This window comes from Hypanus sabinus, chromosome 26 (assembly GCF_030144855.1).
Source record: "Hypanus sabinus isolate sHypSab1 chromosome 26, sHypSab1.hap1, whole genome shotgun sequence".
Classification (NCBI taxonomy): domain Eukaryota; kingdom Metazoa; phylum Chordata; class Chondrichthyes; order Myliobatiformes; family Dasyatidae; genus Hypanus; species Hypanus sabinus.
In genome coordinates, this window is record NC_082731.1 from 15,972,967 (window position 1) to 15,992,712 (window position 19,746).

The 19,746-nt window shown below is 47.0% G+C and overlaps 1 protein-coding gene across 1 annotated transcript in view; it reads right to left on the minus strand.

Moving 5' to 3' along the window:
* Positions 1-19,746, minus strand: part of LOC132381595 (meiotic recombination protein REC8 homolog) — a 113,168-nt gene that overhangs the window by 92,403 nt on the left and 1,019 nt on the right. The window lies entirely within an intron of this gene.

Here is a 19,746-nt window from a genome sequence, read left to right on the forward strand (position 1 = left end):
TCTCCAATGTGAACTTGCTTGTCTTTCTGCATGTTGGATGACTGAAGGAATCCCTTCCTACACAGAGAGCAAGTGAACGGCCATTCTCCAGTGTGAAATAGCTGCTGTTTCTGCAGGTTCAATGGCTGAGTGAATTCCTTTCTACACAGAGAGCATGTGAACGGCCTCTCTGCAGTGTAAACTAGTTAGTGATTCTGCAGGACTGATGACTGAATGAATCACTTCCTACACAGAGAGCACATGAACGGCCTCTCTCCCGTGTGAACTTGCTTGTCTTTCTGCATGTTGGATGACTGAATTTATCCCTTCCTACACAAACAGCAGGTGAATGGCCTCTCTCCAATGTGAACTTGCTTGTCTTTCTGCATGTTGGATGACTGAAGGAATCCCTTCCTACACAGAGAACAGGTGAACGGCATCTCTCCAGTGTGAAGTTGCTTGTGTTTCTGCAGGTTGGTTGACTGAATGAATCCCTTCCTGCACACAGAGCAAGTGAACGGCCACACTCCAGTGTGAAATAGCTGCTGTTTCTACAGGTTCAATGACTGAGTGAATCCCTTTCTACACAGAGAGCATGTGAACGGCCTCTCTGCAGTGTAAACTAGTTAGTGATTCTGCAGGACTGATGACTGAATGAATCCATTCCTACACACAGAGCAGGTGAACAGCCTCTCTACAGTGTGAACTTGCTGGTGTTTCTGCAGTTTGGGTGACTGAATGAATCCCTTCCTGCACACAGAGCAGGTAAACAGCCAAACTCCAGTGTAAACTAGTTGGGGTTTATGCAAGTTTAATGACTAAGTGAATCCCTTACTACACACAGAGCAGGTGAATGGCATCTCTCCAGTGTGAACTTGCTGGTGTTTCTGCAGGTTGGATGACTGAATGAATCCTTTCCTACACACATAGCAGGTGCAAGTTTTCTCTCCAGTGTGATCTTGCTGGTGTTTATGCAGGTTGGTTGACTGAATGAATCCCTTCCTGCACACAGAGCAAGTGAACGGCCATACTCCAGTGTGAACTAGCTGGTGCTTCTTCAGGTTGGATGACTGAGTGAATCCCTTCCTACACAGAGAGCACGTGAATGGCCTCTCTCCAGTGTGAACTTGCTGGTGTTTCTGCAGGTTGCATAACTGAGTGAATCCCTTCCTACACAGAGAGCACAGGAATGGCCTCTCTCCAGTGTGAAGTAGCTGCTGTTTCTACAGGTTCAATGGCTGAGTGAATTCCTTTCTACACAGAGAGCATGTGAACGGCCTCTCTGCAGTGTAAACTAGTTAGTGATTCTGCAGGAATGATGACTGAATGAATCCATTCCTACACACAGAGCAGGTGAACAGCCTCTCTCCCGTGTGAACTTGCTGCTGTTTCTGCAGGTTGGATTACTGAATTTATCCCATCCTACACAGAGAGCACCTGAATGGCCTCTCTCCAGTGTGAAATAGCTGCCGTTTCTGCAGGTTCGATGACTGAGTGACTCCCTTTCTACACAGAGAGCATGTGAACGGGCTCTCTGCAGTGTAAACTAGTTAGTGATTCTGCAGGACTGATGACTGAATGAATCCATTCCTACACACAGAGCAGGTGAACAGCCTCTCTCCCGTGTGAACTTGCTGCTGTTTCTGCAGGTTGGATTACTGAATTTATCCCTTCCTACACAAACAACAGGTGAATGGCCTCTCTCCAATGTGAACTTGCTTGTCTTTCTGCATGTTGGATGACTGAAGGAATCCCTTCCTACACAGAGAGCAGGTGAACGGCCTCTCTCCAATGTGAACTTGCTTGTCTTTCTGCATGTTGGATGACTGAAGGAATCCCTTCCTACACAGAGAGCAGGTGAATGGCCTCTCTCCAGTGTGAACTTGCTTGTCTTTCTGCATGTTGGATGACTGAAGGTATCCCTTCCTACACAGAGAGCAGGTGAACGGCCTCTCTCCAGTGTGAACTAGTTGGTGTTTCTGTAGGTTGGGCGACTGAATGTATCCCTTCCTACACTGAGAGCAGCTGAATAGTCTCGCTCCATTGTGATCTTGCTGGTCTTTCTGCAGGTTGGATGACTGAGTGAATCCCTTCCTACACAGAGAGCACATGAACGGCCTCTCTCCCGTGTGAACTTGCTGCTGTTTCTGCAGGTTGGATTACTGAAGGAATCCATTCCTGCACACAGAGCAAGTGAACGGCCACACTCCAGTGTGAAATAGCTGCTGTTTCTACGGTTCAATGGCTGAGTGAATTCCTTCCTACACAGAGAGCAGGTGAACGGCATCTCTCCAGTGTGAAGTTGCTTGTGTTTCTGCAGGTTGCATGACTGAATGAATCCATTCCTGCACACAGAGCAAGTGAACGGCCACACTCCAGTGTGAAATAGCTGCTGTTTCTACAGGTTCAATGGCTGAGTGAATTCCTTTCTACACAGAGAGCATGTGAATGGCCTCTCTGCAGTGTAAACTAGTTAGTGATTCTGCAGGACTGATGACTGAATGAATCCATTCCTACACACAGAGCAGGTGAACAGCCTCTCTACAGTGTGAACTTGCTGGTGTTTCTGCAGTTTGGGTGAGTGAATGAATCCCTTCCTGCACACAGAGCAGGTAAACAGCCAAACTCCAGTGTAAACTAGTTGGGGTTTATGCAAGTTTAATGACTAAGTGAATCCCTTACTACACACAGAGCAGGTGAACGGCCTCTCTCCAGTGTGAACTTGCTTGTCTTTCTGCAAGTTGGATGACTGAGTGAATCCCTTCCTACACAGAGAGCAGGTGAATGGCATCTCTCCAGTGTGAACTTGCTGGTGTTTCTGCAGGTTGGATGACTGAATGAATCCTTTCCTACACACATAGCAGGTGCAAGTTTTCTCTCCAGTGTGATCTTGCTGGTGTTTATGCAGGTTGGTTGACTGAATGAATCCCTTCCTGCACACAGAGCAAGTGAACGGTAATACTCTAGTGTGAACTAGCTGGTGTTTCTTCAGGTTGGATGACTGAGTGAATCCCTTCCTACACAGAGAGCACGTGAATGGCCTCTCTCTAGTGTGAACTTGCTGGTGTTTCTGCAGGTTGCATAACTGAATGAATCCGTTCCTACACAGAGAGCTGGTGAACAGCCTCTTTCCAGTGTGAACTAACTGGTGTTTCTGCAGGTTGGTTGACTGAATGAATCCCCTCCTGCACACAGAGCAAGTGAACGGCCATACTCCAGTGTGAACTAGCTGGTGTTTCTTCAGGTTGGAAGACTGAGTGAATCCCTTCCTACACAGAGAGCACAGGAATGGCCTCTCTCCAGTGTGAAGTAGCTGCTGTTTCTGCAGGTTGTATGACTGAATGAATCCCTTCCTAGACACAGAGCAGGTGAATGGTCTCACTCCAGTATGAAGTTGCTTGTGTTTCTGCAGGACATATGACTGAATGAATCCCTTCCTGCACACAGAGGAAGTGAATGGCCACACTCCAGTGTGAAATAGCTGCTGTTTCTACAGGTTCAATGACTTGAGTGAATCCCTTTCTACACACAGAGCATGTGAACAGCCTCTCTGCATTGTAAACTAGTTAGTGATTCTGCAGGACTGATGACTGAATGAATACCTTCCAACACACAGAACAGGTGAACGGCCTCTCTCTCGTGTGAACTTGCTTGTATTTCTGCAAGTTGGATGAATGAATTAATTCCTTCCTTCACATAGAGCAGGTGAACGGCCTCTCTCCAGTGTGAATGTGCGGGTGTTTCTGCAGGTTGCATGACTGAGTGAATCCCTTCCAATACAGAGAGCAGGTGGCCTCTCTCCAATGTGAACTTGCTTGTCTTTCTGCATGTTGGATGACTGATGGAATCCCTTCCTACACAGAGAGCTGGTGAACAGCATCTCTCCAGTGTGAAGTTGCTTGTGTTTCTTCAGGTTGGATGACTGAATGAATCCCTTCCTACACACAGAGCAGGTAAACAGCCAAACTCCAGTGTAAACAGGTTGGTGTTTATGCAAGTTGGATGACTGAGTGAATTCCTTACTACACACAGAACAGGTGAACGGCCTCTCTCCAGTGAGAACTAGCTTGTCTTTCTGCAGGTTCGATGACTGAGTGAATCCCTTTCTACACAGAGAGCATGTGAGCGGCCTCTGCAGTGTAAACTAGTTAGTGATTCTGCAGGACTGATGACTGAATGAATCCATTCCTACACACAGAGCAGGTGAACAGCCTCTCTCCCGTGTGAACTTGCTGCTGTTTCTGCAGGTTGGATTACTGAATTTATCCCTTCCTACACAGACAGCAGGTGAATGGCCTCTCTCCAATGTGAACTTGCTTGTCTTTCTGCATGTTGGATGACTGAAGGAATCCCTTCCTACACAGAGAGCAGGTGAACGGCCACACTCCAGTGTGAAATAGCTGCTGTTTCTACAGGTTCAATGGCTGAGTGAATTCCTTCCTACACAGAGAGCAGGTGAACGGCATCTCTCCAGTGTGAAGTTGCTTGTGTTTCTGCAGGATATATGACTGAATGAATCCCTTCCTGCAAACAGAGCAAGTGAACGGCCACACTCCAGTGTGAAATAACTGCTGTTTCTACAGGTTCAATGACTGAGTGAATCCCTTTCTACAGAGAGAGCATGTGAACGGCCTCTCTGCAGTGTAAACTAGTTAGTGATTCTGCAGGACTGATGACTGAATGAATCCATTCCTACACACAGAGCAGGTTAACGGCCACTCTCCAGTGTGAACTAGTTGGTGTTTTTGCAGGTTGGGTGACTGAATGTATCCCTTCCTACACTGAGAGCAGCTGAATAGTCTCGCTCCATTGTGATCTTGCTGGTCTTTCTGCAGGTTGGATGACTGAATGAATCCCTTCCTGCACACAGAGGAAGTGAACGGCCATACTCCAGTGTGAACTAGCTGGTGTTTCTTCAGGTTCAATGGCTGAGTGAATTCCTTCCTACACAGAGAGCAAGTGAACGGCCATTCTCCAGTGTGAAATAGCTGCTGTTTCTACAGGTTCAATGGCTGAGTGAATTCCTTTCTACACAGAGAGCATGTGAACGGCCTCTCTGCAGTGTAAACTAGTTAGTGATTCTGCAGGACTGATGACTGAATGAATCACTTCCTACACAGAGAGCACATGAACGGCCTCTCTCCCGTGTGAACTTGCTTGTCTTTCTGCATGTTGGATGACTGAATTTATCCCTTCCTACACAAACAGCAGGTGAATGGCCTCTCTCCAATGTGAACTTGCTTGTCTTTCTGCATGTTGGATGACTGAAGGAATCCCTTCCTACACAGAGAACAGGTGAACGGCATCTCTCCAGTGTGAAGTTGCTTGTGTTTCTGCAGGTTGCATGACTGAATGAATCCATTCCTGCACACAGAGCAAGTGAACGGCCACACTCCAGTGTGAAATAGCTGCTGTTTCTACAGGTTCAATGGCTGAGTGAATTCCTTCCTACACAGAGAGCAAGTGAACGGCCATTCTCCAGTGTGAAATAGCTGCTGTTTCTACAGGTTCAATGGCTGAGTGAATTCCTTTCTACACAGAGAGCATGTGAATGGCCTCTCTGCAGTGTGAACTAGTTAGTGATTCTGCAGGACAAATGACTGAATGAATCCATTCCTACACACAGAGCAGGTGAACAGCCTCTCTACTGTGTGAACTTGCTTGTGTTTCTGCAGGTTGGATGACTGAATGAATCCCTTGCAACACACAGTGCAGATGAACGGACTCTCTCCAGTGTGAACTTGCTGGTGTTTCTGCAGGTTTGATTACTGAATTAATCCCTTCCTACACAAACACAAGATGAACGGCCTCTCTCTAGTGTGAACTTCTTGTCTTCCTGCATGTTGGATGACTGAATGAATCCCTTCCCACACACGGTGCAGATGAACGGCCTCTCTCCAGTGTGAACTAACAGGCTATTTTGCAATTTGGATGACTGAATGAATCCATTCCTACACACAGAGCAGGAGAATGGCCTCTCTCCTGTGTGAACTTGCAGCTGTTTCTGCAGGTTGGATTACTGAATTAACCCGTTCCTACACAAAGAGCAGGTGAACGGCCTCTCTCCAGTGTGAACTTGCTTGTGTTTCTTCAAGTTGGATGACTGAATGAATCCCTTCCTACACAGAGAGCAGGTGAATGGCATCTCTCCAGTGTGAACTTGCTGGTGTTTCTGCAAGTTGGATGCATGAATGAATTCCTTCCAAAACACAGAGCAGCTGAATGGCCTCTCTCCACTGTGAACTTGCTTGTGTTTCTGCAGGACTGATGACTGAATGAATCCATTCCTACACACAGAGCAGGTGAATGGCCTCTCAACAGTGTGACCTTGCTGGTGTTTCTGCAGGTTGGGTGACTGAAGGAATCCCTTCCTACACACATAGCAGATGAACGGCCTCCCTCCAGTGCGAATTTGCGGGTGTTTCTGCAGGTTGCATGACTGAGTTAATCCCTTCCTACACAGAGAGCAGGTGAACGGCATCTCTCCAGTGTGAACTTGCTGTGCTTTCTGCAAGTTGGATGACTGAATGAATCCCTTCCTACTCAGAGAGCAGGTGAATGGCCTCTCTCCAGTGTGCACTAACAGGGGTTTCTGCAGGTTGTATGACTGAATGAATCCCTTCCAAGACACAGAACAGGTGAATGGCCTCACTGCAGTGTGAAGTTGCATGTGTTTCTGCAGGTTGCATGACTGAATGAATCCCTTCCTACACACATAGCAGGTGAAAGTTTTCTCTCCAGTGTGATCTTGCTGGTGTTTATGCAGGTTGGTTGACTGAATGAATCCCTTCCAACTCACAGAGCAGGTGAACGGCCTCTCTCCAGTGTGAACTTGCTTGTGTTTCTTCAAGTTGGATGACTGAATGAACCCCTTCCTACACAGAGAGCAGGTGAATGGCATCTCTCCAGTGTGAACTTGCTGGTGTTTCTGCAGGTTGGATGACTGAATGAATCCTTTCCAACAAAGGAGAGCAGGTGAACGGCCTCTCTCCAGTGTGAACTTGCTTGTGTTTCTTCAGGTTGGATGACTGAATGAATCCCTTTCTACACACAGAGCAGGAGAATGGCCTCTCTCCTGTGTGAACTTGCTGCTGTTTCTGCAGGTTGGATTACTGAATTAATCCGATCCTACACACAGAGCAGGTGAACGGCCTCTCTCCAGTGTGAAACAGCTGGTGTTTCTGCAGGTTGGATGACTGAATGAATCCCTTCCTACATAGAGAGCAGGTGAACGGCCAAAATCCACTGTAAACTAGCTGGTTGTTCGGCAAGTTGGGTGACTGAATGAATCCCTTCCTACACATATAGCAGGTGAACATTTTCTCTCCAGTGTGATCTTGCTGGTGTTTATGCAGGTTGGTTGCCTGAATGAATCCCTTCCTGCACACAGAGCAAGTGAACGGCCACACTGCAGTGTAAAATAGTTAGTGATTCTGCAGGACTGATGACTGAATGCACAAACAGGAGATGAATGGCCTCTCTCTAGTGTGAACTTGTTGTCTTCCTGCATGTTGGATGACTGAATGAATCCCTTCCCACACACGGTGCAGATGAACGGCCTCTCTCCAATGTGAATTAACAGGCTATTTTGCAAGTTGGATGACTGAATGAATCCATTCCTACACACAGAGCAGGTGAATGGCCTCTCTCCTGTGTGAACTTGCAGCTGTTTCTGCAGGTTGGATTACTGAATTAACCCGTTCCTACACAAAGAGCAGGTGAACGGCCTCTCTCCAGTGTGAACTAGCTTGTCGTTCTGCAAGTTGGATGCATGAATGAATTCCTTCTAAAACACAGAGCAGCTGAATGGCCTCTCTCCACTGTGAACTTGCTTGTGTTTCTGCAGGACTGATGACTGAATGAATCAATTCCTACACACAGAACAGGTGAACGGCCTCTCTCCAGTGTGAACTAGCTTGTCGTTCTGCAAGTTGGATGCATGAATGAATTCCTTCCAAAACACAGAGCAGCTGAATGGCCTCTCTCCAATGTGAACTTGCTTGTCTTTCTGCATGTTGGATGACTGATGGAATCCCTTCCTACACAGAGAGCTGGTGAACAGCATCTCTCCAGTGTGAAGTTGCTTGTGTTTCTTCAGGTTGGATGACTGAATGAATCCCTTCCTACACACAGAGCAGGTAAACAGCCAAACTCCAGTGTAAACAGGTTGGTGTTTATGCAAGTTGGATGACTGAGTGAATTCCTTACTACACACAGAACAGGTGAACGGCCTCTCTCCAGTGAGAACTAGCTTGTCTTTCTGCAGGTTCGATGACTGAGTGAATCCCTTTCTACACAGAGAGCATGTGAGCGGCCTCTGCAGTGTAAACTAGTTAGTGATTCTGCAGGACTGATGACTGAATGAATCCATTCCTACACACAGAGCAGGTGAACAGCCTCTCTCCCGTGTGAACTTGCTGCTGTTTCTGCAGGTTGGATTACTGAATTTATCCCTTCCTACACAGACAGCAGGTGAATGGCCTCTCTCCAATGTGAACTTGCTTGTCTTTCTGCATGTTGGATGACTGAAGGAATCCCTTCCTACACAGAGAGCAGGTGAACGGCCACACTCCAGTGTGAAATAGCTGCTGTTTCTACAGGTTCAATGGCTGAGTGAATTCCTTCCTACACAGAGAGCAAGTGAACGGCCATTCTCCAGTGTGAAATAGCTGCTGTTTCTACAGGTTCAATGGCTGAGTGAATTCCTTTCTACACAGAGAGCATGTGAATGGCCTCTCTGCAGTGTGAACTAGTTAGTGATTCTGCAGGACAAATGACTGAATGAATCCATTCCTACACACAGAGCAGGTGAACAGCCTCTCTACTGTGTGAACTTGCTTGTGTTTCTGCAGGACTGATGACTGAATGAATCAATTCCTACACACAGAACAGGTGAACGGCCTCTCTCCAGTGTGAACTAGCTTGTCGTTCTGCAAGTTGGATGCATGAATGAATTCCTTCCAAAACACAGAGCAGCTGAATGGCCTCTCTCCAATGTGAACTTGCTTGTCTTTCTGCATGTTGGATGACTGATGGAATCCCTTCCTACACAGAGAGCAGGTGAATGGCATCTCTCCAGTGTGAACTTGCTGGTGTTTCTGCAGGTTGGATGACTGAATGAATCCCTTCCTACACAGAGAGCAGGTGAATGGCATCTCTCCAGTGTGAACTTGCTGGTGTTTCTGCAGGTTGGATGACTGAATGAATCCTTTCCAACAAAGGAGAGCAGGTGAACGGCCTCTCTCCAGTGTGAACTTGCTTGTGTTTCTTCAGGTTGGATGACTGGATGAATCCCTTTCTACACACAGAGCAGGAGAATGGCCTCTCTCCTGTGTGAACTTGCTGCTGTTTCTGCAGGTTGGATTACTGAATTAATCCGATCCTACACACAGAGCAGGTGAACGGCCTCTCTCCAGTGTGAAACAGCTGGTTTTTCTGCAGGTTGGATGACTGAATGAATCCCTTCCTACACAGAGAGCAGGTGAACGGCCAAAATCCACTGTAAACTAGCTGGTTGTTCGGCAAGTTGGGTGACTGAATGAATCCTTTCCTACACATATAGCAGGTGAACATTTTCTCTCCAGTGTGATCTTGCTGGTGTTTATGCAAGTTGGTTGCCTGAATGAATCCCTTCCTGCACACAGAGCAAGTGAACGGCCACACTGCAGTGTAAAATAGTTAGTGATTCTGCAGGACTGATGACTGAATGCACAAACAGGAGATGAATGGCCTCTCTCTAGTGTGAACTTGTTGTCTTCCTGCATGTTGGATGACTGAATGAATCCCTTCCCACACACGGTGCAGATGAACGGCCTCTCTCCAATGTGAATTAACAGGCTATTTTGCAAGTTGGATGACTGAATGAATCCATTCCTACACACAGAGCAGGTGAATGGCCTCTCTCCTGTGTGAACTTGCAGCTGTTTCTGCAGGTTGGATTACTGAATTAACCCGTTCCTACACAAAGAGCAGGTGAACGGCCTCTCTCCAGTGTGAACTAGCTTGTCGTTCTGCAAGTTGGATGCATGAATGAATTCCTTCTAAAACACAGAGCAGCTGAATGGCCTCTCTCCACTGTGAACTTGCTTGTGTTTCTGCAGGACTGATGACTGAATGAATCAATTCCTACACACAGAACAGGTGAACGGCCTCTCTCCAGTGTGAACTAGCTTGTCGTTCTGCAAGTTGGATGCATGAATGAATTCCTTCCAAAACACAGAGCAGCTGAATGGCCTCTCTCCACTGTGAACTTGCTTGTGTTTCTGCAGGACTGATGACTGAATGAATCCATTCCTACACACAGAGCAGGTGAACGGCTTCTCAACAGTGTGACCTTGCTGGTGTTTCTGCAGGTTGGGTGACTGAAGGAATCCCTTCCTACACACATAGCAGATGAACGGCCTCCCTCCAGTGCGAATTTGCGGGTGTTTCTGCAGGTTGCATGACTGAGTTAATCCCTTCCTACACAGAGAGCAGGTGAACGGCATCTCTCCAGTGTGAACTTGCTGTGCTTTCTGCAAGTTGGATGACTGAATGAATCCCCTCCTACTCAGAGATCAGGTGAATGGCCTCTCTCCAGTGTGCACTAACAGGGGTTTCTGCAGGTTGTATGACTGAATGAATCCCTTCCAAGACACAGAACAGGTGAATGGCCTCACTGCAGTGTGAAGTTGCATGTGTTTCTGCAGGTTGCATGACTGAATGAATCCCTTCCTACACACATAGCAGGTGAAAGTTTTCTCTCCAGTGTGATCTTGCTGGTGTTTATGCAGGTTGGTTGCCTGAATGAATCCCTTCCTACACAGAGAGCAGGTGAACGGCATCTCTCCAGTGTGAAGTAGCTGCTGTTTCTGCAGGTTGTATGACTGAATGAATCCCTTCCTAGACACAGAGCAGGTGAATGGTCTCACTCCAGTGTGAAATAGCTGCTGTTTCTACAGGTTCAATGACTGAGTGAATCCCTTTCTACACAGAGAGCATGTGAACGGCCTCTCTGCAGTGTAAACTAGTTAGTGATTCTGCAGGACTGATGACTGAATGAATCCATTCCTACACACAGAGCAGGTGAACGGCCTCTCTCCAGTGTGAACTTGCTGGTGTTTCTGCAGGTTTGATTACTGAATTAATCCCTTCCTACACAAACAGGAGATGAATGGCCTCTCTCTAGTGTGAACTTGTTGTCTTCCTGCATGTTGGATGACTGAATGAATCCCTTCCAACTCACAGAGCAGGTGAACGGCCTCTCTACTGTGTGAACTTGCTTGTGTTTCTGCAGGTTGGATGACTGAGTGAATCCCTTCCTACACAGAGAGCAGGTGAACGGCATCTCTCCAGTGTGAACTTGCTGGTGTTTCTGCAGGTTGGATGACTGAATGAATCCTTTCCAACAAAGGAGAGCAGGAGAATGGCCTCTCTCCTGTGTGAACTTGCTGCTGTTTCTGCAGGTTGGATTACTGAATTAATCCGATCCTACACACAGAGCAGGTGAACGGCCTCTCTCCAGTGTGAAACAGCTGGTTTTTCTGCAGGTTGGATGACTGAATGAATCCCTTCCTACATAGAGAGCAGGTGAACGGCCAAAATCCACTGTAAACTAGCTGGTTGTTCGGCAAGTTGGGTGACTGAATGAATCCCTTCCTACACATATAGCAGGTGAACATTTTCTCTCCAGTGTGATCTTGCTGGTGTTTCTGCAGGTTGGATGACTGAGTGAATCCCTTTCTACACAGAGAGCATGTGAGCGGCCTCTCTGCAGTGTAAACTAGTTAGTGATTCTGCAGGACTGATGACTGAATGAATCCATTCCTACACACAGAGCAGGTGAATGGCCTCTCTACTGTGTGAACTTGCTTGTGTTTCTGCAGGTTGGATGACTGAATGAATCCCTTGCAACACACAGTGCAGATGAACGGACTCTCTCCAGTGTGAACTTGCTGGTGTTTCTGCAGGTTTGATTACTGAATTAATCCCTTCCTACACAAACAGGAGATGAACGGCCTCTCTCTAGTGTGAACTTGTTGTCTTCCTGCATGTTGGATGACTGAATGAATCCCTTCCCACACACGGTGCAGATGAACGGCCTCTCTCCAGTGTGAACTAACAGGCTATTTTGCAAGTTGGATGACTGAATGAATCCCTTCCTACACACCGAGCAGGAGAACGGCCTCTCTCCTGTGTGAACTTGCTGCTGTTTCTGCAGGTTGGATTACTGAATTAACCCGTTCCTACACAAAGAGCAGGTGAACGGCCTCTCTCCAGTGTGAACTAGCTTGTCGTTCTGCAAGTTGGATGCATGAATGAATTCCTTCCAAAACACAGAGCAGCTGAATGGCCTCTCTCCACTGTGAACTTGCTTGTGTTTCTGCAGGACTGATGACTGAATGAATCCATTCCTACACACAGAGCAGGTGAACGGCCTCTCAACAGTGTGACCTTGCTGGTGTTTCTGCAGGTTGGGTGACTGAAGGAATCCCTTCCTACACACATAGCAGATGAACGGCCTCTCTCCAGTGCGAATTTGCGGGTGTTTCTGCAGGTTGCATGACTGAGTTAATCCCTTCCTACACAGAGAGCAGGTGAACGGCATCTCTCCAGTGTGAATTTGCTGTGCTTTCTGCAAGTTGGATGACTGAATGAATCCCTTCCTACTCAGAGAGCAGGTGAATGGCCTCTCTCCAGTGTGCACTAACAAGGGTTTCTGCAGGTTGTATGACTGAATGAATCCCTTCCTAGACACAGAACAGGTGAATGGCCTCACTCCAGTGTGAAGTTGCATGTGTTTCTGCAAGTTGGATGACTGAATGAATCCCTTCCTACACAGAGAGCAGGTGAATGGCATCTCTCCAGTGTGATCTTGCTGGTGTTTCTGCAGGTTGGATGACTGAATGAATCCCTTCCTACACAGAGAGCAGGTGAATGGCATCTCTCCAGTGTGAACTTGCTGGTGTTTCTGCAGGTTGGATGACTGAATGAATCCCTTCCTACACAGAGAGCAGGTGAATGGCATCTCTCCAGTGTGAACTTGTGGTGTTGCTGCAGGTTGGATGACTGAATGAATCCCTTCCAACTCACAGAGCAGGTGAACGGCCTCTCTCCAGTGTGAACTTGCTTGTCTTTCTGCAAGTTGGATGACTTGGTGAATCCCTTCCTACACAGAGAGCAGGTGAACGGCATCTCTCCCGTGTGAACTTGCTGGTGTTTCTGCAGGTTGGATGACTGAATGAATCCCTTTCTACACACAGAGCAGGAGAATGGCCTCTCTCCTGTGTGAACTTGCTGCTGTTTCTGCAGGTTGGATTACTGAATTAATCCGATCCTACACACAGAGCAGGTGAACGGCCTCTCTCCAGTGTGAAACAGCTGGTTTTTCTGCAGGTTGGATGACTGAATGAATCCCTTCCTACACACATAGCAGGTGAATGTCCTCTCTCCAGTGTGATCTTGCTGGTGTTTCTTCAGGTTGGATGTGTGAGTGAATCCCTTCCTACACAGAGAGCACATGAATGGCCTCTCTTCAGTGTGAAATAGCTGCTGTTTCTGCAGGTTCGATGACTGAGTGAATCCCTTTCTACACAGAGAGCATGTGAACGGCCTCTCTGCAGTGTAAACTAGTTAGTGATTCTGCAGGACTGATGACTGAATGAATCCATTCCTACACACAGAGCAGGTGAATGGCCTCTCTACTGTGTGAACTTGCTTGTGTTTCTGCAGGTTGGATGACTGAATGAATCTCTTGCAACACACAGTGCAGGTGAACGGCCTCTCTCCAGTGTGAACTTGCTGGTGTTTCTGCAGGTTTGATTACTGAATTAATCCCTTCCTACACAAACAGGAGATGAACGGCCTCTCTCTAGTGTGAACTTGCTGGTGTCTCTGCAGGTTGGATGACTGAATGAATCCCTTCCTACTCACAGAGCAGGTGAATGGCCGCTCTCCAGTGTGCACTAACAGGGGTTTCTGCAGGTTGCATGACTGAATGAATCCCTTCCTACACACATAGCAGGTGAACGTCCTCTCTCCAGTGTGAACTTGCTGGTGTCTCTGCAGGTTGGATGACTGAATGAATCCCTTCCTACACATATAGCAGGTGAAAGTTTTCTCTCCAGTGTGATCTTGCTGGTGTTTATGCAGGTTGGTTGACTGAATGAATCGCTTCCTGCACACAGAGCAAGTGAACGGCCATTCTCCAGTGTGAACTAGCTGGTGTTTCTACAGGTTGGATGACTGAGTGAATCCCTCCCTACACAGAGAGCACATGAATGGCCTCTCTCCAGTGTGAACTTGCTGGTGTTTCTGCAGGTTGCATAACTGAATGAATCCGTTCCTACACAGAGAGCTGGTGAACAGCCTCTCTCCAGTGTTAACTAGTTAGTGATTTTGCAGGACTGATGACTGAATGAATCCATTCCTACACACAGAGCAGATGAACGGCCTCTCTACTGTCTGAACTTGCTGGTGTTTCTGCAGGTTGGTTGCCTGAATGAATCCCTTCCTGCACACAGAGCAAGTGAACGGCCACACTCCAGTGTGAACTAGCTTGCGTTTCTGCAGGTTCAATGGCTGAGTGAATCCCTTCCTACACAGAGAGCAGGTGAATGGCATCTCTCCAGTGTGAACTTGCTGTTCTTTCTGCAAGTTGGATGACTGAATGAATCCCTTCCTACTCACAGAGCAGGTGAATGGCCTCTCTCCACTGTGCACTAACAGGGGTTTCTGCAGGTTGGGTGACTGAATGAATCCCTTCCTACACACATAGCAGGAGAATGGCCTCTCTCCAGTGTGAACTTGCTTGTGTTTCTGCAGGACTGATGACTGAATGAATCCATTCCTACACAGAGAGCAGGTGAACAGCCTCAGCCCAGTGTGAACTTGCTTGTCTTTCTGCAAGTTGGATGCATGAATGAATTCCTTCCAACACACAGAGCAGCTGAATGGTCTCTCTCCAGTGTGAACTTGCTTGTGTTTCTGCAGGACTGATGACTGAATGAATCCATTCCTACACAGAGAGCAGGTGAACAGCCTCAGCCCAGTGTGAACTTGCTTGTCTTTCTGCAAGTTGGATGCATGAATGAATTCCTTCCAACACACAGAGCAGCTGAATGGTCTCTCTCCAGTGTGAACTTGCTTGTGTTTCTGCAGGACTGATGACTGATTGAATCCATTCCTACACACAGAGCAGGTGAACGGCCTCTCTACAGTGTGACCTTGCTGGTGTTTCTGCAGGTTGGGTGACTGAAGGAAACCCTTCCCACACACAGAGCAGATGAACGGCCTCTCTCCAGTGCGAATTCGTGGGTGTTGCTGCAGGTTGCATGACTGAGTGAATCCCTTCCTAGACACAGAGAGCAGGTGAACGGCATCTCTCCAGTGTGAACTTGCTGTTCTTTCTGCAAGTTGGATGACTGAATGAATCCCTTCCTTCTCACAGAGCAGGTGAATGGCCTCTCTCCAGTGTGCACTAACAGTGGTTTCTGCAGGTGGGGTGACTGAATGAATCCCTTCCTACACAGAGAGCAGGTGAACAGCCTCAGCCCAGTGTGAACTTGCTTGTCTTTCTGCAAGTTGGATGCATGAATGAATTCCTTCCAACACACTGAGCAGCTGAATGGCCTCTCTCCAGTGTGAACTTGCTGGTGTTTCTACAGGTTGGATTACTGAATTAATCCCTTCCCACACAAATAGCAGGTGAACGTTTTCTCTCCAGTGTGATCTTGCTGGTGTTTCTGCAGGTTGCATGACTGAATGAATCCCTTCCTGCACACAGAGCAAGTGAACGGCCACACTGCAGTGTAAACTAGTTAGTGATTCTGCAGGACTGATGACTGAATGAAACCATTCCTACACACAGAGCAGGTGAACAGCCTCTCTCCAGTGTGAACTTGCTGGTGTTTCTGCAGGTTGGATTACTGAATTTATCCCTTCCTACACAAACAGCAGATGAACGGCCTCTCTCCCGTGTGCACCTGCTGGTTTTTCTGCAGGTTGCATAACTGAATGAATCCGTTCCTACACAGTGAGCTGGTGAACAGTCTCTCTCCAGTGTGAACTAGCTGGTGTTTCTGCAGGTTGCGTGACTGAATTAATCCCTTCCTGCACACAGAGCAGGTAAATGGCCAAACTCCAGTTTGTGTTTCTGCAAGTTGGATGACTGAGTGAATCCCTTCCGACACACAGAGCAGGTGAACGGCCACTCTCCAGTGTGAACTAGCTGGTGTTTCTGCAGTTTGGATGACTGAATGAATCCCTTCCTACTCACAGAGCAGGTGAATGGCCTCTCTCGAATGTGAACTTGCTTGTCTTTCTGCAGGTTGGATGACTGAATGAATCCCTTGCAACACACAGAGCAGGTGAACGGCCTCTCTCCAGTGTGAAATAGCTGCTGTTTCTACAGGTTCGATGACTGAGTAAATCCTTCTAAACAGAGAGAATGTGAACGGCCTCTCTGCAGTGTAAACTAGTTAGTGATTCTGCAGGACTGATGACTGAATGAATCCATTCCTACACACAGAGCAGGTGAACGGCCTCTCCCATGTGAACTTACGGTTGGATGACTGAATGAATCCCTTACTACACACAGAACAGGTGAATGGCCTCTCTCCAATGTGAACTAGCTTGTCTCTCTGCAGGTTCGATGACTGAATGAATCCCTTCCAACACACAGAGCAGATGAACGGCCTCTCTCCAGTGTGCACCTGCTGGTGTTTCTGCAGGTTGTGTGACTGAATTAATCCCTTCCTGCACACAGAGCAGGTAAATGGCCAAACTCCAGTGTGAACTAGCTGGTGTTTCTGCAGTTTGGATGACTGAATGAATCCCTTCCTAGACACATAGCAGGTGAATGGCCTCACTCCAGTGTGAAGTTGCATGTGTTTCTGCAGGTTGCATGACTGAATGAATCCCTTCCTACACACAGAGCAGGAGAATGGCCTCTCTCCACTGTGCACTAACAGTGGTTTCTGCAGGTTGGGTGACTGAATTAATCCCTTCCTGCACACAGAGCAGGTGAACAGCCTCAGCCCAGTGTGAACTAGCTGGTGTTTCTGCAGGTTGCGTGACTGAATTAATCCCTTCCTGCACACAGAGCAGGTAAATGGCCAAACTCCAGTGTAAACTAGTTGGTGTTTCTGCAAGTTGGATGACTGAATGAATCCCTTACTACACACAGAACAGTTGAATGGCCTCACTCCAGTGTGAACTAGCTGGTGTTTCTGCAGGTTGGATGTGTGAATAAATCCCTTCCGACACACAGAGCAGGTGAACGGCCTCTCTCCAGTGTGAACTTGTTGGTGTTTCTGCTGGTTGGATTACTGAATTAATCCCTTCCAATGCATAGAGCAGGTGAATGGCCTCTCTCCAGTGTGAACTAACTGGCTGTTTCTGCAGGTTGTATGACTGAATGAATCCCTTCCCACACACAGAGCAGGTGTACGGCCTGTCTCCAGTGTGAACTAGCTGGTGTTTCTGCAGGTTGGATGAATGAATGACTCCCTTCCAACACACAAAACAGTTGAACGTCCTCTCTCCAGTGTGAACTTGCTTGTGTTTGTGCAGGTTGGATGACTGAATTAATCACTTCCCAAACACAGAACAGGTGAATGGCATCTCTCCAGTGTGAACTTGCTTGTGTTTCTGTAGTTTGGATGACTGAATGAATCCCTTCCAACACACAGCGCAGGTGAACCGCCTCTCTCCAGTTTGAGTTAGCTGGTGTTTCTGCATGTGGGATGACTGAATGAACCCCTTCCAACACACAGAGAAGGTGAATGGCCTCTCTCCAGCGTGAATTAGCTGGTATTTCTGCAGGTTGGATGTCTGAATGAATCCCTTCCTGCACACAGAGCAGGTGAACGACCTCTCTCCAGTGAACTTGCGTGTGTTTCTGCAGGTTGGTTGACTGAATGAATCCCTTCCTACACACAGAGCAGGAGAACGGCCACACTCCAGTGTAAACTAGTTGGTGTTTGTACAGGTTGGATGACTGAATGAATCCCTTCCTACACACAGAGCAGGTGATTGGCCTCTCTCCAGAGTGAACTCACTGGTGTTTCTGCAGGTGGGATGAGTGAGTGAATCCCTTCCAACACAGAGAGCACATGAATGGCCTCTCACCAGTGTGAAAGCACTGATGTGACTGCAGGTTGGATGAGTGACTGAATCACTCCCCACACTCAGCACAGGTTAATGACTTCTCCCTGCCATGAGCTGCCTGACATCTCACCTTGTCAGATAGATGATCGTTTACAGCCAGGCTCAGATAAGCCTTTTTTTTTGCGAGGATCCACAGGAATATATTGATACTGCAAGTGAAATTTTTGTACACTATTTCAGTGATTTGAATACAATTTACAAGGTTCATCACCAGGTTGGTTTTTCCAAATCTCACCCCTACACTGAGCACATGTTCAAGTTCTCTGACTGGTGTGCTGTCTTCTCAGATCTCTTCCTCCACATACAAAGATCTATGGTATTCAAGTGCTGGTGAACTGACATGGCAAAGCTGATGTTATGTTTGAGATTCCTGTACAGAAAATCTTTGTCTTTTGTATCCTGAAAAGTGTTTACAGAGATATCAATGGGTGAAGGACAGTATTTCAGATTGGATTATTTTAGTCTCCAAGGTGAACCCCCTAGCAAGTTCAGAGAACAACTCCTAATCTTGCAGATTTCAGGCATCCACAACTGGTATCAAAGTCCCAGACAGTCTGCTTGCCTATATAAGAATAGGAATGAGTTAGCCTACAGTTTGAATCATCTCCTCTCCATCATTCAGTATGCCTTAACACTCTAAGCATGTCTCACAACCTTGCAGGGAGCACACATACTTACACAGCTGCTCCTTGACCACCATGCAAAGATTTTGTTTTTTTTCCCCTCTATACAGCACTAATTAACATTTTAATTCACTACAAGTAAGACCCAGTAGTTCCTTTCAGGCTTTCTTATCAACTATGCCCACTATCTGCAAAGCTTTGAACATCAGCTAGTTCTGGAGATCCGACCCTTTCTGACTTAATTGGAAGAAAATCAGTAATCCACTTCGGAATCAGAATTCAGTTTATTCTCTCTGATTCATATGATGTGGTTTGTTTTGGACTGTTACGTGCTTACAGTTTGATCACAAGACAGTGGCATGATGTAATTGTCTCATGATCCTGAGGTGATGTTATGTCACACTCCTGTATATTAGTTTGTAAGGTGCTGTATAATTTATGTATATTGTATATTTTGTTGGTTTTATACATCTGTATATTTTTTATTTGGAAATAGTTGTTAAAATTTTGCTCATAATAGACCAAAATCCCCCTTTTTGGAGGGAGGTGTGACATGCTCACAGTTTGATCACGGGACAGTGGGATGATGTAATGGTCTTGTGAGTGGGATGATGTAATTGTCTCTTGACCGTGGGGTGATGTTATGTCATGTGATGGCATATTCCAAACGCTATTTAAACTGTGACACAGTTCTCATTTTTATTTTTGTGCCACGTTGTTGTTTCCGGTCTGAGGTGTGGAAGCTCCACCAGTTTTGTTTGTTGCACGTTTATTTTTCCCTTACAGTCCAGTATCAGAGAATGAAGGCATTACCGGAGTTATCCGAGTTCAAAGAATTGGATAAAGTAGATGTTGTTCAGTGTTTTGGGGAATGATAGACCTTTGTGACTTTGTTCAGGAATGGTGGCCTGCATTTGAGTTAAACCCCTGCAAAGCCAGGGAGGTTTGTGTGGTGACCACCCTCCAGTCAAAAGGTCAGTTCCTTCTATTACCTTGT